This window comes from Bos grunniens, chromosome 25 (genome assembly GCF_055505025.1).
Source record: "Bos grunniens cultivar Pamir isolate PY7600 chromosome 25, Bosgru_T2T1.0, whole genome shotgun sequence".
Classification (NCBI taxonomy): Eukaryota; Metazoa; Chordata; class Mammalia; order Artiodactyla; family Bovidae; genus Bos; species Bos grunniens.
This window is the reverse complement of record NC_141189.1, coordinates 38,308,904-38,331,397: the sequence shown is the minus strand read 5'-3', so window position 1 is coordinate 38,331,397 and position 22,494 is coordinate 38,308,904. Positions and strand designations below refer to the sequence as shown.

The 22,494-nt window shown below is 43.5% G+C and overlaps 1 protein-coding gene across 1 annotated transcript in view; it reads left to right on the top strand.

The window, feature by feature from the left end:
* The window catches only part of RBFOX1 (RNA binding fox-1 homolog 1), a 2,446,597-nt gene that overhangs the window by 407,974 nt on the left and 2,016,129 nt on the right, over positions 1-22,494 (top strand). The gene's annotated exons all lie outside the window — the stretch shown is intronic.

Here is a 22,494-nt window from a genome sequence, read left to right as displayed (position 1 = left end):
GACAGAGGATGAGATGGCTGGATGGCATCACTGACTCGATGGACGTGAGTCTGAGCGAACTCTGGGAGTTGGTGATGGACAGGGAGGCCTGGTGTGCTGCAATTCATGGGGTCCCAAAGAGTCAGACACGACTGAGTGACTGAACTGAACTGAATGGTAAATCTAATAACTAAGTTTAAGTAGTCCTATGTGTCAGAGCCTCTGCCAAAGTCATTATTTACCTTCTCATTGGATTCTCAGAACAGCTCTCTGAAATAGGTACTGTTGGTAATTTGCATTTTACAGATGAGAAAATTGAGGCTCAGAGAACTTAAGAAAATGGCCCAGCTTCTGGATGGCAGAGGCAAGATTCAAAACACGAAGCCTCCAAACGCCGAAGTCCCAGCTCTGAACCATCCCACATAGTAAACGAGAAGCGTCAGCAAATGCTGGGTGCTCTTAGCCCCACGCAAACCAGAAAAACATCCATTAGAAAGCACAAATTAGACCATCTTGCTCTCTTCTGCAGATCCCCTATTTATAGAGTGCCCAGTGGATGCTATTTCTAACTTAAGCTAGAAGGTTTTCTTTGAAAGTTTCAATCCGCAACTTAAAAGCAAAGCAAGAGAAGAAAAGAGCTGGGAGTGCACTTCACCAAAAGCTGTCCTGAAATCTCAGAGCAAGGACACAGGAGGAGAAAGATTACCATCTTATTAGCGTAGGAGGATAAAGATGATCAGGCAGGGGAGCTCCATTATTTATAGGAATCCAGCTCTTTTCTATACACTTCACTGAGGCATTTGATATATTTGTGCTGGAGATTAACACTGATGTTATTTTCTTTAATGTCTGTTTTTAGTGTATGCGATGCATGTTGGCATTCAGGAAATTCAGCCAGAGGAGAAAAACAATAGTATTAATTAGGAATGTCAGTCATGGGTGTTATGAAATTCAAAACTGCCAAGTTTCTGGAGTATTTAGTGGTAATTATAATAGACTGTGGAGACAAGCTGTTCTCCATTTCCTATACAGAAATGCACAGTTTGATGGGCAAGTGATCAAAGTGCTAATGCAAACCTTTGTGATAGCGGTGCCTCTTTCACCCTGTTATTTTTAGGACTCGAAGCTTTTGCTAATTCAGAGCTGCCCAGAGAGAGGAGACCATCCAGTCAATATAAGACTCCTTGTCTTTTTATAATTTAAAATTACTACTCAGTTTTCCCCACTATATTCATGTAAGATGGAGTGTGTGTGTTTGGTGGGGGTGGGTGGTGTGGGGTGGTAAATGATGCCACCCACCAGCCTGGCAGAATATTCAAATTTAAATCACAGCCATTGCCTTTTCCCAGGTAAAAGTCATATATATAATCAGTTTTCTCTCAAAGCAATGAATAATAAAAGCCCATGCTGTGTTCTTTGGATAACCCAGTTAAATGGGTAGAGAGATTTGCATGTTTGAGAACTGAAATAAAAGAGGTGCTACTTCTCTGAATTTTCTCAGATTTCTAGTTAAAAGTTTATGGGCTTTTTATTTGTTTTGGGATATTTGCATCAATCTAGAGGCTGGAAATGGACCAGATAGAACCTTAGGGATGTAAAGTTTCCATTGTCAGTACCATAATTCCCTGTATCGCCTTGTATGAGCCTTAGAATGGCCCTTTGAGGCTATCTGGGCAGATCCAGCCCAGTTTCGGATGCAGAAACTCAGTTTCAGGGGTCATGAAACTTGCCCAAGGGTGATTCAGATGCAAGTGTCTGGAGGACTCCTGACTTCCTGCCTGTCTTTGTTTGCACCTCACTCTACTGCTTCCTGACTGTTCTGGACATGCCACAGGGCCTTGGCACATACTGTAAGCTATATCTGTTATGCTGAACTTCTTGGGTCTGGGTTTGGGCGTATTTCTTTCTTAAAGAACATACATTCCTCTCTAGACCCTAGAAAGGACCCAACTTATAGAAAAGGGTAAGTGTGGTATATTACCTACAAGACTGAGTGTTGTTATGGTTCAGTTGCTAAGTCATGTCCAACCCTGTGACTCCATGGACTGCAGCACGCCAGGCTTCCCTGTCCTTCATATCTCCTGGAGTTTGCTCAAACTCATGTCCATTGAGTCTGTGATGCCATCCAACCATCTCATCGTCTGTTGCCCTCTTCTCCTCCTGCCCTCAATCTTTCCCAGTATCAGGGTCTTTTCCAATGAGTCAATTTTTTGTATCTGATGGCCAAAGTATTGGAGCTTCAGCTTCAGCATCAGTGCTTCCAATGAATGTTCAGGGTTGATTTCCTTTAGGATTGACAGGTTTGATCTCCTTGCAGTCCAAGGGACTCTCCAGAATCTTCACTTGACTGCTACTTCACCTGATTATTATTTTTTTAAGTCAAACAGGGTACTAATAGTAAGTCATATTGTTCCAGGAAAGAGCACAGCCGTGAAAGAGCCAGAAACATCCATCTCTGAATTTTTTTTTTTTTTTTTCATAATCACTGCCTCCATTAGCTGGAGATAATGATATCAAGAGGGGAAAACTCTGGCTGTTTTGAGTTGCCAGTAATTTGTGTGACTTACAGGAAGCCTGGCTAAATTTGGTGGTATCTGATGGTTTTGGCCAGATGTTTAGAATGAAGGAGGCATGATAAGAAATCTTCTGCTATATGTGTGTATCTCTGGGTTTTTGTTTTTAATAATTAATAGAAGGTCCTTCTTTATCCTGAACTTTTTCAGAAATAATTGGGGAACTTGGGGTTGGACCAGTAATTACAGAGGCGATGTGCTGGCGGTAGACAAGCCTCCACTCCAGGGCTGGTGCTTCAGTGGGTAGAACACCCCACCCCCACCCTCTCACAGCAGTTTGGAAGAACATCGAACAGTATCTCTGCATCCCTTGGAAAAGCAGGGCATGTTTTCCTGCTGACACACACAAGCCTTATAATTTAGCATTAGAAAAGAAAAATGGTTTAGAACAAGAAAAATATATTTAGAGCTCATTATTCAAGTAGGAGTCGCAGAAAAGGGGCAAGGACGGAGCCAGTCAACGAGAAACAGCTCATATTACAGGGTCACAAGGAAGCCGGAGCCTGGTACTCAGAAGACAGGCGGCAAGGGTGACAGGGTCTCGCTCAAGGTCAACAGTCACTAAGGGAAGGTGCAGAAGGTTGCTGTCTCCCTAAGTAAAACTGTCCTGAAGACGGAACTAATCCCTTGCATGTCCCCTCCCCTCCCTGGCTCCCAGGAAAGGTCAGTTTCACTGTGAATTTCCACGTTCCAGCCCCAACGAGGCCTCTGCTTGGTCTCCAGATATTGGTATCACCGTTATCAAGACCGGAACTGGTTGTCCCATCAAACCTAAGGGGTCTGTGATGCAGCAGTTCTGACTCAGTGAAGTCATGTCTGCCTTCGGGTAGAAGGCACTCTCCCCCCACGTATGCACCCCCCCACCTATGACTTGCATTTCTTCACTCCCCTGCCCCAGCTACCTGCTGTGTCCACCTGCCAACTACCCTCTCCACCCACTCATTTTTAAAATTTTTAATTTATTTTTAATTGGAGGATAATTGCTTTACAATATTGGTTTGATTTCTGCCATACATCAACATGGATCAGCCATAGGTGTGCATATGTCCCCTCCCTCGTGAACCTCCCTCCCATCTCCCACCCTTTCCCACCGCCCTCTCCCAGGTCACTATAGAGCCCCAGTTTGAGTTCCCTGAGTCACACAGCAGATTTCCACTGGCTATCTGTGTTACATATGGTCGTGAATATGCTTCCATGCTACTCTCTCCATTCATCTCGCACCCTGGCTTCCATGTCCTCCTGCTGCTAAGTCACTTGAGTCATGTCCGACTCTGCGACCCCATAGACGGCAGCCCATCAGGCTCCCCCATCCCCGGGATTCTCCAGGCAAGAACACTGGAGTGGGTTGCCATTTCCTTTTCCAATGCATGAAAGTGAAAAGTGAAAGTGAAGTTGCTCAGTCGTGTCCGACTCTTTGCGACCCCATGGACTGCAGCCCACCAGACTCCTCTGTCCATGGGATTTTCCAGGCAAGAGTACTGGAGTGGGGTGCCATTGCCTTCTCCTAGCTATTGTAAATAGTGCTGCAATGAACATTGGAGTACACATCTTTTGCAGTTTTGGTTTCCTCATGGTGTATGCCTAGAAGCAGTATTGCTGGGTCATCTGGTGGTCTTATTCCTAGTTTTTTTTTTTAAAGGAATCTCTGTACTGTCTTCCATAGTGGCTGTATCAATTTACCTGCCCACCAGCGGTGCAAGAGGGTTCCCTTTTCTCCACACCCTCTCCAGCACTTGCTATTTCTCACCTACTCTTCTATCTTGTACAGAAGGGGAGTGAGGAAACCCAGGAGGCCTCAGTACATCCAGAAGAAGAGGGCAAAGAACTCATGCTTTTGGAAGACCTACTGTGTGCCAGGGACTGTGCTGGTTGCTTTGCAAATGTTATCCATTGCCATATCATATTTATTCTTTGTGTATTCTTTCCGTGTATAGTGCTGTTCCGGGAGGTGGTTAAGCAGAGGGAGACAAAGCAGCTTTATACCCCATTATCAAGTCTAGGATGGGGGGCATGTAGTTAAGAAGGAATCATGAGCACATCAAGTGTTAAAATGAATAGATGCACAGGGCATTGTGAACATCTGTATAAGCAACTGGATTTCACTTGATTTAGGGGCCAGAGAAGCTGCTTCTGAGAACCTGATACTTAACGCTAAGACTCGGGGGATGAGTATGAGTTTTTCTCTCATGTAATTTCTACTTTCCTCTAAAATGGATATGATAATCATGTCTATTATGAGTATTATAATAAGTATATGAGTATTAGAGGAGTTGTGCACTTGTGTGGGGGGCAGGTTTAGTGATGTGGTCCCACAGCCAGGTCCAAGTTGACTAAGATGGACCCAGCCTTGTTCGACTCTGCAGCCCACCTCTCTTCTGCCAGATTCTTCTTCTTCCTGGAGCTTTCCCATCATGTGTGGAAAAAACCTTGACAAGGGGATAAAGCGGAGGTAGAGGGGGCTTTCTGGCAGTGCTCAGGTCCTGTTCTGCTTAAAACTAGAAGCACCTCATGGTATGCATGGAACCTAATTCAGTGGCAAAACATCATCTCTGAGAAATGTTTGCCTACAGCTCCTGGTTGGAGACTTGTGTAAATCTGATTTTGGGCCAGCCACATCTCCATCTGCACAGTGGAAACTTGCTGTCCTGCCTCAGTTGCTCAGTTGTGTTTGACTCTTTGCAACCCCACGGACTGTGTAGCCCACCAGGCTTCTCTGCCCATGGAGTTTTTCAGATAAGAATACTGGAGTGGGTTGCCATTTCCTACTCCTGACCCAGAGGTTGAACCTGCATCTCCTGCGTCTCCTGCATGGGCAGGTGGATTCTTTACCACTAGCACCACCTGGGAAGCCCTGAAATTGGTTATACAGATTCAATGACATATGGGCCGGGCTGCGGCTCATGGTAGATATTTGAAAACAGCATGTCTTTGGATCCTAAGGAAAGAAGAGAAGGATGAACAGCCCATGAGTTTCTCCAAGTTTGTTAGAGGCTTTTTACTACAGAATCATTTCTGGGCTTTGGACTGAACATGTTTGTGTTGGAAAAGAGACAAGGATCTCTTTGGGTTTTCAGCCAGGCAGCCACAGATGTGGACAATAGAGAACTCAGCTCACGTGCCCAATGGGAAAAAAGACAATGGCTTCCCAAACACAGCTGCCTCCTTCTCAGTTGGACCCAACTTTGTCAGATAATGGAAACATAGAAAACAAGGCACGGGAAGAGTGAGCTGTTTATGTTTAAACATGGCAATCGAACCTCAACACTGATGCCTCCTTGGAAGGCACCCGGGTGTCATCTCACAGCCCCTGTGGCTGCTGGGAGCTGACGATGGATTCTAAGGCTGTGATGTGGCCCATCTGTCAGGGAGAGCAGGGTGATTAGTGGCATCTGCTCTCACATCCTCTCTCCCTGGGGATGGTGTGTGTGGGATCGCTCTGCCTGCCCCTGCCCCTTGGCCACACTTCCTCTAGTGGCTCCTGGAAATTATAGACATTCCTTGGGAGTAAAGACATGCGAATAGAGCTCCTGTTGGCTGCAGTTTCAGGAGACTAACCCCCGTTTCTGGGAACATCATCATCTGAGCATGAAGGCTCCATGGGCTAGTCCTTGCCTACAAAGCAGGCTGTGATGGGGATCGTTTCAAGGATAAAGAGGTCACACCTTTCTGCCCACCCATCCATCTGTTCATCTATCTGTCCATCTACCTCTTATTTATTAAAATTGCATTTATTAAACAATTATTGTGTACCTGTCACCATACATCAGGTTTCCCTGTTGGCTCAGCAGTAAAGAATCTGCCTGCAATGCAGGAGATGATCCGTGGGTTTGATCCCTGGGCTGAGAAGATCCCCAGGAGGACGGCATGGCAACCCATTCAAGTATTCTTGCCTGGAGAATCCCATGGACAGAGGAGGCTGGCAGGCTACAGTCCATAGGGTTGCAAAGAGTTGGACATAACTGAAGTGACTGAGCATGCACCATACATTATATATATTACACATATAATTTAGGGGGATGTTAAAAGTTAAGGGGCTTCCCTAACTCAGATGGTAAAGAATCCACCTGCAATGTAGGAGACCTGGGCTCAATCCCTGGGTTGGGAAGATCCCCTGGAGAAGGAAATGGCAACCCAGTCCAATATTCTTGCCTGGGAAATCCCATGGACAGAGGAGCCTGGTGGGCTACAGTGCTTGGAAATCACAAAGAGTCACACATGACCAAACAACTGAACACACACACCTAATTGACATATAGCCTTACTTTAATTTCAGGTGTACAGCATGATTTGATATTTGTATGTATTGCAAAATGATCACCACGATAAGTATAAAGTGTCCAGATACTCACTCTTCCCCTCCCTGGCAGCTTGATGTGGGACTGTGCATGCATGCTAAGTTGCTTCAGTCGTGTCTGACTCTTTGTGACCCCATGGATTGTAGCCCGCCAGGCTCCTCTGTCCATGAGATTCTCCAGGCAAGGATACTGGAGTGAGTCATCATGCCCTCCTCCAGGTGGTGGTGATTTAGTTGCTAAGTTGTGTCCGACTCTTTTGACACCATGGACTGTAGCCTACCAGTCTCCTCTGTCCATGGATTCTCCAGGAAAGAATACTGGAGTGGGTTGCCATTTCCTTCCTTCTTGGTGTGGGACTGTGAGTGTGGGCCAATCCAGTGCTTCCTCTTGGCTCTGGAGGGAGAGCTCAGAGCCTGTTCTTGTGGCAGCACTAGCCAATCAGCACCCTCTGAAGAGGGCAGTGTGGTGCAAACTGGTCTCTTCTGTGGTCGTTCTGGTTGTGGTGGCTGGTTTTATTCTCCAGTCTCCGTGGCAAGTTGGTTAGCAATCCAGTATCCTTCCCTAGAACTCCTTTCCTGATTAAACATATCCCTGCCAGTTTCTATCACTTATAACCAATAACCCTAATCAATATAGGAAGTGAAGAGGTCTGTGTGTGCCGGGGGTGGGTGGAGGGATGAGGATGAGGGAGTCATGTGTTTTTGACACTTGAAGTCAAACAAGCATAAAGAGAGGGTCCTGTCCATGGTCCAGAATGGTGACCTGGTTAATCAGTACTTTCTTCTAGGCATTTGAATCCCTTCCCCAGGAACCTGTTAACCACCAAAGACGGGTGAAAACCTCAGCCGATGTGTCTTCTCTTCCTCCGCACTTCCTACTACTTATTTTGTGTGGACATATACATCATGGAGTTTATCTACATTTGTGTTCTCAGAGGAAGGTGGTGACAAAATGTGCAGGGTGGTGGTCATTAATATCTACTTTGAGTCAGTCCCCTGTTCCAGGACAATTAAAATCTGCTTCTCAAAACTCTCTCTCTTCCCATCCTTATTTGCAAACCCAGCTCACGAGTAAGGGTGGACAGATTCCTGGGAAAGAGCGATGGCTTAATTAATGGTAATGCAAAGGATGTAGGTGCCTCAGTGATTGGGGCTGTGTGAATGCAGAATTGGATGGAAGGCTGAGATGCAAAATGGGATAATTGAACTGTTAGCTGAACTGGAATTTAGCAGTTAATCACTTTTATGAAACCTGCATCTCAATTCATTACTCCATTTATGCCTTGTTGCAATACAGAGCTGTTCAGCTAATTGGTAAACAGCAGCTAAGCAGTGGAGCCCAGAAAGGGCAAGGCCATCAGAGATACCATGATATTTTCTGTGAGTGCATATCTTCATTCCGTCCAGCCAGGAATTGCCTGTCAGCCTGGGTTCAGGTAGGCACTAATAGTGAATAGCACACGGTAGGGAAGTCATGCTCGTACATCCCAAACAGAACTGCTGATCATCAATTCTGTTTTCTGAAGTCCTTTTAGCCAATTAATCCCTGGTAATGAACTTTTTAGTATGGGGATGAAGGTAATGGCTTTTGGGAGCAGAGCATTCCAAATTAGAGATAAGACTCTATATAGATTTCCTGTGTAACACTGGACAAGCCAATCTCCCCTCTGAACCTCTGTTTCGGTTGCACCTACCTCAGGCACGCTGTGGTGAGGACTCCATGGGGTACTTTTCATAATGAGAGCAACGTGTCTAGGATGGTGCCTGGTATAACGTGTATGTGTTCAGTCAATGCTAGCTATCACTGTTATCTATCACCTAGAAATCCTTTTTTGCTTCTTTATTTGTTTTAAGAAAAGGAAGAGTCAGAAAATAATCTCTCTCATATGTGTATTGAATCAAAGACAGAAACTGAAGGGGGAATTAGAGTAAATAGCTGATTGGTTTAGCAAGAGTTTATCAACAGGGACTTCAACAAAAAGGATGGGACTTTTAAGGGACTGACTAGGAACAAAGTCAAGTGTAAGGGCATGAAGCTTGGCTTGGAGGTATGGATACAGGACATCATCAATAAACCTTTTGTTATTCTGGGGGGCAGTCTTACTGAAAACAAGGCCTTAGTCTCCTGAAGATCTGCTCATTTTGTTTGATGGAGGAATAAAGAGGCCCCATTTGAAAAAAAAATCTTCATTTTGACACCAAGACTGTTATACCCCAATATCCTAGTGAACTTTCTCTTCCTATTTAATTTCAGGACTCTCTCTCTCTCTCTCTCTCTGTCTCCTAGAATGTAGACTTGAAACCATGGGGGCTAAGTTAGACACAGATATAAGTGAAGGACTCAACTATATACTTGGAATTGCCTTTAATGACTAAAGCTTTCACATTGAGTCAGGCTATAGGTTGTTGATTGCCTTGTAAATGCATTTCTATTACATCCCAGCAGGTAGGTCTGCTGGAGGCATGCAGTTGACAACCAAAAGTGTAGGTGGTAGGAATCACAGCAGGGGGAATGAGGGAGAAGGTGTTGAGAAGGAAGGAAATATCTGAGGTCACAACCTCGAGGAGCGATCAGAAGCATTAGACTCTTGTGAAAACATTTTTGGACTTGGAAGATGCTGATATGAAGATGGCTCACCATTCATTCCCACATTCACCAAGTGTTTGTTGAGAACCTGCTATGTTCCAGTCATAGTTCTACATGCTTGATATGACGACTAGACAAGGTCCCTCCCTCTAGGGCTTGCATTTGTAAGGGTAATTAGACTATACAATTAGCAACCATAAGCAAGATAAACTTGAAATGTCATAATGGCACTGACCTGTGGTGCTGGAGAAGACTCTTGAGAGTCCCTTGGACAGCAAAGAGATCAAATCAGTCAATCCAAAAGAAAATCAACCCTGAATATTCATTGGAAGGACTGAAGCTGAAGGTGGAGCTCCGATACTTTGGCCACCTGATGTGAAGAGCTGATTCATTGAAAAAGACCCCAATGCTGGGGAAGATTGAAGGCAGGAGGAGAAGGGGATGACAGAGGATGAGATGGTTGGATAGTATCAGTGACTCAATGGACATGACCTTGAGCAAACTCTAGAAGATAGTGGACGGAAGGGAAACCTGGTGTGCTGCAATCCATGGGGTTGCAAAGAGTCAGACATGACTGAGTGACTGAACAGCAATAAGAACAACAAAGGGCTCCAAGGCAAAGAAATAGGGTAAAGCAATGTTTCTAGGGAGGACCTCTTAGATAACGTGGTCAGGAAAGAGAGACCTTTCTGGGAAAAAAAAAAAAAAAGATTTTTTTTTTTTTCTGAGACTTGTAGGATTAAAAGATCCAGTCATGCAAAGAGCAATGGGGAGGGGGCAATGTCTCGGGCAGTGCTATGGCATGTGCAAAGGCCCTGAGGTGGAAATAAGCCTAAAGTGTATGCAGAATATATAGAAAGATTCATCCAGCTGAAGAAGAGTTGAGTGCTCTGAGATGAGTCTGGAGGAGGTAGAACTTTAAAGGCCATAGTAAGGAGGTGAATATTTTCCTGTGTGCATTGTGTAGCACTCACGCATCTTACCCTTGAAATGCATGAGCACTGGGTCTAAAGGGCTGTGATACATGAACTCATGTAGGGCACAACCATAGTTTGATTTCAGATTACTGTTTCATGTCAGGCGCTGGGGTATGCAACACTGAAAGCTATTAATGTAAATTAATGATTGCTCCTGCTGGCTTTGTTACAGTTTACTCCAATGAAGGATTAATAAATGTGTCATGCCTTGAAAATTTGCATCCATTAAAAACCTTACCATCATGGGGGCACCACTGATCCCCTTTGGGGGGGTCTAAGAATAAAAAGGGACACCATGCTGCTGTCACAAGTAGTATTCGATAAAAACTGGTTAAAATGAGATCATCGATGGGAAAGCACTTTGAAAAGAGAAACTCTGTAATTATGAGGCGGTACTCAAGATAAGCATGACATTCACAGTCTAGGTACTTCTGACACATACTTGCAGTGGAAGAGATTACCATGTGTTAATCCTTGACTCATGCCAGGAGCTTTCTTAAATGTAATTACTTCTCATCCTGATAACCCTGGGAGGTAGGTATTATCCCCATTTTACAGATCATGCAACTGAGTTTCATAATAGAGAAATAATTGGCCCAGAATCTCACAGCTAGGAACAGGAAGAGCTCAAGTTTTTATCCAAGATTGTCTGACTCTAATAACACTGCACTGAAAGAGAGGTATCTAAATCCTCGGCAGCCACACACTGAGTTGATGGAAGAGTTTGAGAGGTCCTTGAATTTTCCTCACAAGAACTGACAACCAGATATGTGAACTATATTACTGCTCTTTCTTTAAAAGTGAGAACTCCACATTTCAAAGACTGGCTGCAATAAAACATCAGGTGAAACACAGAGCCTTGTAACTCATGGAGGTGGGTATGAGTCCTGGCTCTGCTTCTTGCTTGAAGTATGTGGACAAATTATTTAACCTCTTTGGGACTCTGCTCATTCATTATAAAATGGGAATAATAAGAGCACCTGCCTCTTAGGGATGTAAGGATTTACTGAGATAAAGCATGGAAATTGCTTAGCACCATGCCTGGTGTATAATAAGCTGTTACTAAAAGCTACCTATTATTTTTCCCTTCCCATAGAGATTTGAACAATATAATATAGAGAAAGTAAAATTTATCATTGCCACTGCCATATTAACAGCCACCATGTTGTTGGAAGAACAGATAAGGCAATGATTGTTTTGATTTTGCTGAAGCCTGGAAAAAATTCCTGAAGTGTCAGATTCTTTGAACATGAGTTTCTCACCCTTGGATACAAAACTGAATCACTTGGGGAGATTTTGATAAATACTAGGAGTACCTCTTGAGATGTCCTGACTTGGTTGCTCTGCGGTGGAGACTGAATGTTGATATCTTAGCATCCCGGGTTGAGAAGTTGAGAACCACTGTTTCCTATTGGCTGTAGAGTTTAGAGGTCATGGGGTACCTTCCCTCTGCTTCACGAGACTTGGCTTAGTTGGGACAGATGAGTGACACCACAGTAATGTTATATCTCTCTCGTGGCAACGGTTCTTCTCTCTTTTACAGCCACTAACTCTGTATGTGTGTGTGTGTGTGTGTGTGCGTGCTTGCGTGTGTGCCTGTGCCTGTCTGTCTGCCTGTCTTTCAGGACTGGCCTCATGCAAACATAGATTTCTCTAGGTTCTCTCAAAGCCTTCCAAGAAAGTAAACCTGTTTATAAAAATGACCCCACTACTTAGTGACTCCTGGGTGTGTTTTAAATGGGATGCAAAGTTGGGTGTGATTCAGCCTTTTCAACCAGCTTCTTCCTCAGCAGGGAGCCATTGAAGCCATCCAATTATCCTTCAGAAACATCACTTCACACCTATAATGAAGTGTATCAGAATGAAGTCTTGGCTGGCATACCTGGGTCCTGTCCTGGGTTGTTTATATTTATTTACATTTTCAGCTTGCTCAGGAGTATTTGGTTCCCTGGGTTGCAATTCAAATGAGTCTTTAAATATTTTTATGTGATGCTGCTGAGTTTGAGTTCTAGGCATCAGGGAGCTCCAAAGCACAGGGTAGCGGTGATTTATGTGGTTTCCCAGATACAGATAGACCAAGGCATTAAGGAATGGGGGTGGGCAGCTAGCCTGTGCTTGGTTTCATTAGGATCCAGTGTAAAGTGTGTGTGATAGAGGCAGGAGTGATTCTCCTCCCAGTCGAGATGAATTGGTCTCATAAGCAGACGTGGAGACAGGAGGAGAGATGTATGTGTGGGGGATGGTGTGCCTTCAGCAAGATCAGCAGCAATTGGAACCACGTAAGTTGGATAACTATACTCTGCAGTGCCAAGAGGCAGGTATTGCCAACCTATTAAGGACGTCATTGGCGTTTTGATTGGACATCCAGAAATTGATGCACTGCCTTTGGTTCTATTATGCTTTCAAACTTTAATTAAGTTTATACCTCTCCCACCTGGACCTCATAAATAGTTAGCCTCCGAGTAAGTCATTTGTCATGGAGGGGCTCTTATGAGTAGATTCATCTTCTAAACAACATTATTATTGCCTGAAGTCTTGCCTTAAATCCATCAACTCAATACAGGCTTCATTGCCTTACTCGATTTTGACGTATTATCCCAAGGGGTTGTTTTCTGATGGGCAAGTGGCTAATTCATTACATTATCACAAGGTGGGAGAATGCAGATACATTATTAGCTTTTTAAGTGATGTGACTGGTGATTAAAGAGAATTAAATTGAACTTCAGGGTTTTCTTTTTTCTATATAAGTTAATCTATTTGCTTTTGTGAAAGGTCAACCTCTTGGACCAAACTGAGGCCATCTCAGCTTAAATCTGAAGATACGCCTGTTGAGGGTTGTGGGGAGTTGTCTTCCTCAGGGGCTGATGAGACTGTATATTGGCATGGCTTCTGAGGAACAAATTGACAGAATCTACAAGTTGGAAAATGAGTCTTCCTAGGACATAGAAAGGCCACTTTTAATCATGTGCCTTGGACAAACTTTTACATGTATGCAAAGGCATGTGTACAAACGTGTTCACTGCAGCCATGTTTGCAATGGCAGACATTTGTGAATAACACAGATGCCCATCAGTGGAGGCAGGGATAAGGGAAATGTGTGTTTTTACATGATAAACTATTTGCATCAGTTAGGAATACATGTGGTTCTTCTTTTATGTGATGCTGCACCTTGATTCCTTGCATCAATACAAACAGGCTCGGACACAACATGCAGAGCAGTGTTGTGGGTAGGAAAGCACAGCAGCTGGGGAACAAACACTGAGTTTTGTCAGTGGCTATCTGGGAGGGGACTCTGGGTGAGGGGAATGGACCTGGCACCATGGTGTCAGCATTACCTGTAACGTTTAGTTTGTTTTAAAGAATGGAAATAAGTATGGCAAAATAAATATATGTATATTTTAAGCCAGTAGGAATATGAGTGTTTTCTCTCTCTCTCTTTCTTTTTGGTCCCTCTTATTATTTTTTAAAGCTCTTAAAGGAGGTTGAGAGGAAGAATGGGGAAGTTCAGTGAGAGGCAAACCTGGGGTCTGCCATGAAGGATTGTCTTCTGCACCCCCAAGGAAGAAGTCTAGCTTTGACTCTGCAAGAGGCTATTGAGGAATTTCTGTTCAACAGTTGGGTCTCCTTTCTTCACTTCTGATTATTCACTAAGGAATTTGGTCTTTTTATTTGACTTACTCTTTGCCCTAGGGGCCATAGAAGTCAACTTAAGTCAACTTTTCTCTGTGTTTGGATTTGCCAAAACACCCCATTCCAACTACTTGGCACTTACGTTGCTACATGAGAAGACTCATTGCTTTTGATGAAAATGATATCTGTGACAATAGGGGGAAAATTACATGTCAGTTGAAGGTAGCACCCCAGTCCCTGTTCATTAAGCTTCTGGGACTTCTCCGCCTGCTTCTTCTACCACCAGTGGCTCACAGTCATCCTGGGACAGACGTCTGATTCCCAATATTTGGCCAAGAAAGGGAAAGAAGAGGCTTGTTTCTTCTGATGAGCTGACATAAAGATTTCTGTCCCCGGTGTCAGAAGTTCCAACCAGTATTGTTTTTGGTACCTGGACACTCACTCAGCATTTCCTCAAGTCATGATCGTATCTTCAATCACAAGCATGAAAATAAGGGGCAGTGAAGCCAGTATTGGACTTCCAACTGCAGGACAAGGTGGGGCTGGCTGCGGCCACCTTTGCAGTTTTCACTGATGTCGTGAGTGGGATGGGAACTAGGGAGGTCGATTGACTGAGATGCACGAGGCTTCTAAGGGAACAATCCAACCTCCCAGTGCTCTTGTTTTCTCTTTGCCTTGGAACCAGTGTTGTTGTTCAGTCGCTCAGTCATTTCCGACTCTCTGCAACCCCATGGACTGCAGCACACCAGGCTCCTCTGTCCTCCGCTATCTCCCAGAGTTTGCTCAAATTCATGTCCATTGAGTTGGTGATGCCATCCAACCATCTCATCCTTTGCTACTCCCTTCTCCTTTTGCCTTCAATCTTTCCCAGCATCAAGGTCCTTTCCAGTGAGTCAGCTCTTTGCATCAAGTGGCCAAAGTATTAGAGCTTCAGCTTCTGCATCAGTCCTTTCAATGAATATTCAGAGTTGATTTCTTTTAGGATTGATTGGTGTGATCTCCTTATTTGACACTTGGAGCAGTGTTCTGAAGTTATTTTCTTGGCTGTCATCTAACTTTGAAGTTAGATGTTCATAATGTATTAATTCAGCTGATATGTATTGATTACTAACCACTTGGTAGACCTTGAGCTTATTACTTAGGAAAAAATGGTTCAAAGAAAGACTTGTACCCTCAAGATACTCCCAATATAGTATGACCGAGAAACAATTAAGGTTGAGTGTACTAGGGAAGCCCAAGGTTGAGTGTAACACATGTTTAATAAGCATTGAGCATGTGCAACAGTCCCAGACTGTAGACTGTGGTGCCTTCATGAAACTTAAGGCGCTTCAGTGTCATGGGGTGTGGACTGGGAAGGAGAGGAATGTAGAATAAACTGCCTACAACTCCCTTCTCACCAATTACTGGCTGTATGACCTTGGGCCAATCATTTAACTTAGCTCTCTCATCTGTAAGTGGGGTAATAACCTCTTAAGGCTAGAATGAGTATTAAATGAGGCAGCAAAGATAGTCATTTTGAAAGCTATGTTCAGATGCTGTGGTACCATTATACAGAGTAGGTAAATGGAACTAACATAAAAGTTATCCTACAGTTTATGTCTAGAGCACTGACTTCCCTGAAAGACATGTTAGAGAAAGTTATTGCACCTTCCCTAGGATGACTGGCTATCCAAGTTTGCCTGGTTCTGCCTCAGTTTTAGCACAGAGAATTCCCAATCTGTGGACCTACTCTCACCACCCCCACCTCCCCTAGTCCCAGGCAAGTTGGGACAGATGGTTACCCTGATCTTCACTCCTGGCTCTGCTGTCAGAATCCAAACATGTGGTACCTATCGTCTCAATAATGAGTGCACATTTTATATTTTAGAGAATTAAATTGGATTATGGTTGTCATCTCTACCCACTGGCTTCAGAGAGAAAGCTCTCTCTACTCTGTACAGTTAAGGGAATGGACAGAGTGTGTAATGGTTTTGTTTTGCTTTTACCTAAACTCATAGTTGAAGCATTTCTTCTATTTCTTTGCAAGAGTTCAAGTTTTAGTGGAAAAAAAAATACATATATATACTTTGAGAAATCAATACAAGATTCGATCCAACCAGGTCAAGCTCTCCAGCTGACCTGATCTTAATGCACTGTGAAAGTATTTCTATTTATTAAACTCTTATAAGTCTAAGCAAAACCTGCAAGAAATGGTGTTTAGGTATGAAAGAAATGGAACTTAGAAGGTTAAATTTAGATAACACCTGAGTTGCTCTGCTGCTAAGTAGAATTTAATAGAGGTGCATCTCTGCAATCTTTATATGTGTCTGGCATGACAATTTATTTTGTTTGTCAGAAATGAATACTTAAGGGGGTAAAAAAGAGCTTTTTGAATTGCAACAGGAATTTTGTATCAACGAGGGCCATTTGGCTTTAAAGGCTACTCATTTTCCATAGCAAGGGATAATTTATGTTTGGGGCAAGCCTGCTGCCCTTGCTTGGCCAGGTGGAAGTCTGGAATACATTTTGGCCTCTTAGAACATGTATTCCCTGTTTGTGAGCATAGAGGTGATTCCTGCATGTCCAAGATGCCCGAGGATAGCTTTTTCCTCTTTAGCTCTTAGATGGTGGGATTGGACCGGTCCAACCATGAACTAGGTGGTGAGTGGCTTGAACTGGTCTCCGTGGGTTATACTAGAGAGAAAGTCATTACCCACCCAGTGAGACATGTTGGGCTACAAAACGCCCATCTCTCGGGACTCAGACGAATCAGCGTACAGCTCTACAAACACTGTCATCAGTAGGTCAGTACCTACCACAAAATGTTGTGAGAACTGGGTAACATAATGGATAATATAATAAATGTAACTTCCTTGACACATGAAGAAGACACTTAGTAAACACAAACATCTTCACGATCACTATTAATTTGCTTTTTTAAAAAGGGAATCATTCTTTTTTTAAAAAATATTTGTTCTTCTTTCCTCGGTGTGTATGCCCAGCAGTGGGATTGCTGGGTCATAAGGCAGTTCTATTTCCAGTTTTTTAAGGAATCTCCACACTGTTCTCCATAGTGGATTTGTGTTTATGTATGGCAAAACCAATACAATATTGTAAAGTAATTAGCCTCCAATTAAAATAAATAAATTTATATTTAAAAAATAAATAAATATGTCATTTATAGCAGTAGAACTAAAAAAAAATAATATTTATTTATTTGGTTGTGCCGGGTCTTAGTTGTAGCATGCAGGATCTTTGGTTGTGGCTTGTGAACTCTTAGCTGCAGCATATGGGATCTAGTTCCCTGACCAGGGATCGAGCCCAGGCCCCTGCATTTGGAGTGCCAAGTCTGAGGCACTGGACCGCCAGGGAAGTCCTTAATTTGCCTTTTTTTTTTTTCTCCCATTAGACTTTGATGAACTTGAGGGTATTTCTTGATTTTACTTTCCTCTGTATCTTAGAAACTCAGCAGAAAGCCTAGTACACAATTAACATTAAATAAATGTATTTTGAATGAATGGATAGAGAAGACTGATTCTTTTATGAGGGACCTCTTTCTCTGAGAAGTCATGTTCTCTGGAACTGACCGCAGACCCTGACAATGTGCACTTCTGATTCTGCGTGCCTTGTATTCATCTGCCCTTATTGCAGTGGCACCTGGATTTTGCTTTGGGAAACTACTGGGTTGGCCAAAAAGTTCATTGGGGTTTTTCGTAAGATGTTACGGAAGATGTTTTGTAAGATGTTCCCAGTAGGTGGCAGTTTTATAGGAGACTGTCAAGTAGCCCCATTCTTCTAAAGAAGAGAGGCAAGGGCCTGACACATATCAGTCTTACTCTTTGTCCCAGAATCAAATCTTGAGTGGGTGACACAGAGATGGAAAATAGAGACTTACTCACCCTGACTGTAACTTTCAGAGGCGACCACTGCCTGGATTCCCAGAGCTGGCTTTTAAGCTTTTCCTTCATTTCTCTGAACTTCCCAATATCCCTCTAACAAATTATCTGTTTGGCATGACCTCCATAGTTTCTGTTGCCCACAACCAAAGAACCCTGAGTGATAAAAGAAGATTGGGATATAGGTGATGAAGCAGAAGCCCTGCCTGTAGCACATAGGCTCTGGGAAGGTGGTCCCTTCATGATCTGAGTTGGTAGGAGATGCAGCCGGGCTGGTCTGGGCAGTTCTCTCCTAAAGGACACGCACAATTGGAACGGTTCTGCCGAAGTCGGAGGCCAGCCGAGCAGACTGTGCTCATAGGAACATTAATTTGTCTCTATAAAGAAGAAAACACGCTTTAGCAAATTTGAAAGGTAAACAGTAGATGGCAGAATGTTATGTAATGCTCTCCAATGGCTGTGTTAGATTGAGTTTTAGTTCTTTGTAGCTGGTGAAATGAAACTGATCGAATCATCAGAAAATTTTTTCAACAAGACTGCTATATATTTGTATGTCAAAATGCAAAGGGCTCCCAGTCCCACATGTGGTTGGGTTTACTCAACAAGGCACTTACGATAGGTGCTCTGGCCTGCTTGGGTCCCCTGGGACTGAAGTTTCCAGGCTGGAATTGGGGTGATCCTCAGGGGATACACTGGTATTAGACAGAATTTTCTATCAATTCAACCATCATTTATGGTGGGCCCTCAGGCAATGTACCGCACAGGTGTAGACTTCGGGTGCATAGGAGGTGTGATGGAGACTCGAATGTAACGTAGACATTTCATGCCTCTGTACAATCCTTTCCCTTGTGTTTGGGTAGGACCTGTGAGTTAATTCCAACTGATAAATTAAAACAAAGGTAATGCAATGAAATGTCACTCCCTTGATTAAATTTATGTAAATGCACACTATATACTGAGTTGGCCAAAATGTTCATTTGGGTTTTTCTGTAAGATATTATATATTTATATATATATACATACATGCACATATAATATTTATTCTTATATATGTAGATATTATAAGTATATATTATATATACTACTTATACTACTATAATATATGTAGAAGGCAATGGCACCCCACTCCAGTACTCTTGCCTGGAAAATCTCACGGACAGAGGAGCCTGGTAGGCTGCAGTCCATGGGGTCACTGAGAGTCGGACACGACTGAGCTACTTCACTTTCACTTTTCATTTTCATGCATTGGAGAAGGAAATGGCAACCCACTCCAGTGTTCTTGCCTGGAGAATCCCAGGGACGGGGGAGCCTGGGGGGCTGCCGTCTATGGGGTCACACAGAGTCGGACACGACTGAAGTGACTTAGCAGTAGCAGTATATACATACATATTTATAAGTATATATACTCACAATACTATAATTATATAATATTTGTATATTATAAATATGTATAACAAGCAATAATATACATGTGCATATATACAGATATATGTATATATGCATTTGATTGTCATTATTTATAAAATAGTTACACTCTATAAAGGTGTTATAATTTAAAGGTAATGCAAATATGGGCATATATGCACATAAATGCATATATGTACATGTATATGTACATATCTCCCCTAGGACCAAAGGAACTGTGGTTCAGTATTCACTACTTCAGTATTCCCAGTGAATATTTGTGTATTATACATTTGTCTTACATAGATTATAATCTTAAGCCCTGAAAACAGCTTATCTTGGTAGATTCTGTTTTCTTTATTTTGCCAAAGAGAGAATGGGGTTCAGAAGTGGTAAGTGACTTGTCTTAGGCCACCATATACCAGGTACCAATTGGGTTAAATCCCATCTGTGTTGTGTTGTGCTGTGATTAGTCACTTGGTCATGTCCTACTCTTTGCCGCTGGAGCTTTTTTGCACTGCTCTTTTTTTTTTTTAATATTTATTTATTTACGTGGCTGAGTCGGCTCTTAGTTGTGGCATGCAGGATCTTCCACTGTGGCACACAGACATTCTAGTTGTGGCTCAGGGGCTTAGTAGTTATGGCACGCAGGCTTAGTTACTCTGAGGCATGTGGGGTCTTAGTTCCCTGACCAGGAATCAAACCTATGTCCCCTGCATTGCAAAGCAGATTCTGAACCACTGGACCACAGGGAAGTCCCTTTGCCCTGCTCTCACCTGCCCTCTCCCGTCTCCATCCTCCGGTCAGCATATCTATGGGATTGCTGAGATAAGATGTCAGAGCATTGCCTTGCTGTACCTCAGCTGGGAATGTGTCAGGCAACTCAGATTTTTCTTGCTATGTGCAGTCTTGCACAAACATCACCCAAAGCGCTTCATGTATTGATTTTGAAGTTACAAAGAAATTTTAGCAAGTAAGCTAATTCACAAATACCCACAAGTAGTGAGGATTGACTCTCTGCGTGTGTTAATGTTAGAGGATGCACAGAGAAAACTCCCCTTGCTGGTTTTGAAGAAGGAAGCTGCTATATTGTGACAGCTTGCCGGGAAAATCCCATGGACGGAGGAGCCTGGTAGGCTGCAGTCCATGGGGTCACTAAGAGTCAGACACGACTGAGCGACTTCACTTTCACTTTTCATTTTCATGCATTGGAGAAGGAAATGGCAACCCACTCTAGTGTTCTTGCCTGGAAAATCCCAGGGATGGGGGAGCCTGGTGGGCTGCCGTCTGTGGGGTTGCACAGAGTCGGACATGACTGACATGACTTAGCATAGCATATTGTGAGAGGGGCCTTTGGAAAGGGCCATGGCAAGAAACTGCCAGGCAGCTTCTAGGAGTTGGGAGCAGCTCCGACCAGCAGCCAGCAAGAAAAAGGACCTTAGTCCTACAGCTTTAACGAGATGAATTCTACTAATGACCTGAGGGAGCCCGGAGTGGACTTTTCCTCAGCTGAGCCTCTGATGAGACCCAGCCTCAACCAGCGGCTGCTGGATTTCCCCTTGGTGAAGATGCTGCGTGCAGGACCCCACTAACCTTTGCCTGGACTCCTGATCCAGAGATACAATTCGATAATTAAATATTATTTAATAATAAACTCAAGATTCTGAGTTTGCGATGGCTTGGTATGCAGCAGTAGAAAGCCATGCAGGAAGTGAATGCTCATGGCTTCTTAACATGAGGACCTGAATCTCTAGTGAAGAAGCTTATCTTCTTCCAGGGATGTTGGTGTGATACCCGGTTGTTGGGAACCCAAGCAACAGGTGTGGTGGGGTCATTAGGACATGGCCCACAGAATGTAAGAGAGTCCTGAGGCCAGGCCAGAGGGATGTAGTCACTGGGCAGCTGAGAAATGAAGACATGAGGCACACCTGGGAGACCAGGTAACAATGGAGACGCCAAGGTTAAAGCTATGGTACAAGCAGTCAATCAGCTGAAAGGATAAGGTAGGTAGGTTCTGAGATGAAAACAATTATGCAGCTTTGCAAATGTCTAGACTCACTCCATAATTCACTGTTTCCCAGTCGCCCCAACCCTGGGATGTCATGTTAGGGTGCTTTAAGTGTCAGGAAGTTTTCAGATCTCTGTGAAGGCACTATTCTGGTTGCCATGGAAGACAGCTTAGTGGACAGACGTGGGTGTATTGCATCCTGGTGTGAGTTGTTAAGCACATCAACCTTTTCTGTTGCCAGCAGTCCCCTTAGATGATAAATCTCCTCCCTCCTGCCAATGGGCACTTTAACTCTTTCCTGACACTAATTTCATAAGTAGGAGATGACAGCTGTGGGTAATGAGACTTGGAAACCATCCAAACTTTTGCATTAAGAGAAAATGACTTTCAGTTTACAATTAGTGCATTTCTAATTTACTTAAAAAACATGCATAAATACGCACATACATACACAGAAACAAACAAAAAAATCTGAAACTGCATCGAAACATTACAGGGGTTGTGCCTGTGTGGAAGATATGGGGATGAATTTTATTTACTTTTGTCTCTTTAGCTTTTTCCTTTTTGTGCTATACACAGTACTTGTGGAATAACAAAAGGTTAAAAAACTCATTATGTATTGGGGGGAAAAGAAAATTCTTTCTTAGAGGTCAGGCCCTTCTTTCAATCATGCTCCATGGACAGTGGGAGGTGATGGATTTGAGTGTGGGCATTTGCCAAGGATGCAGCGAGCATTCTGGTTTCAGAACTTTTGGTGCCAGTGAAATTAAATAATCTTAAATGTCACCTTCAGAGACTCCCTCTTCCCTGCTCTGTCCAAGCTGAAGCCTGCGGTTTTATTTTGTGTTTTGGCTGGGCTGGGTCTTTGTTGCAGCTCATGGGCTCTTCATTGCAGTGCGCCAGCTTCTCCAGTGACGGCACATGGGTTTAGTTGCCCTGCGGCATGTGGGATCTTAGTTCCCCAACCAGAAGTCGAACTCGAGTCCAGTTCATTGCAAAGTGGATTCTTAACCACTGGACCAAGGTCATTAGATGTTTTGATTCCCTTTGCCTGGAATGCTCCTTTTTCCCTCCTTATAAACAGTAACTTCCTGCTCCTTAAACCCAGCTCAAGTGTTGGCTCTTTGTGGATGTTCCCCTCACTTAGAGGAGGCTGGGGCTTCATTA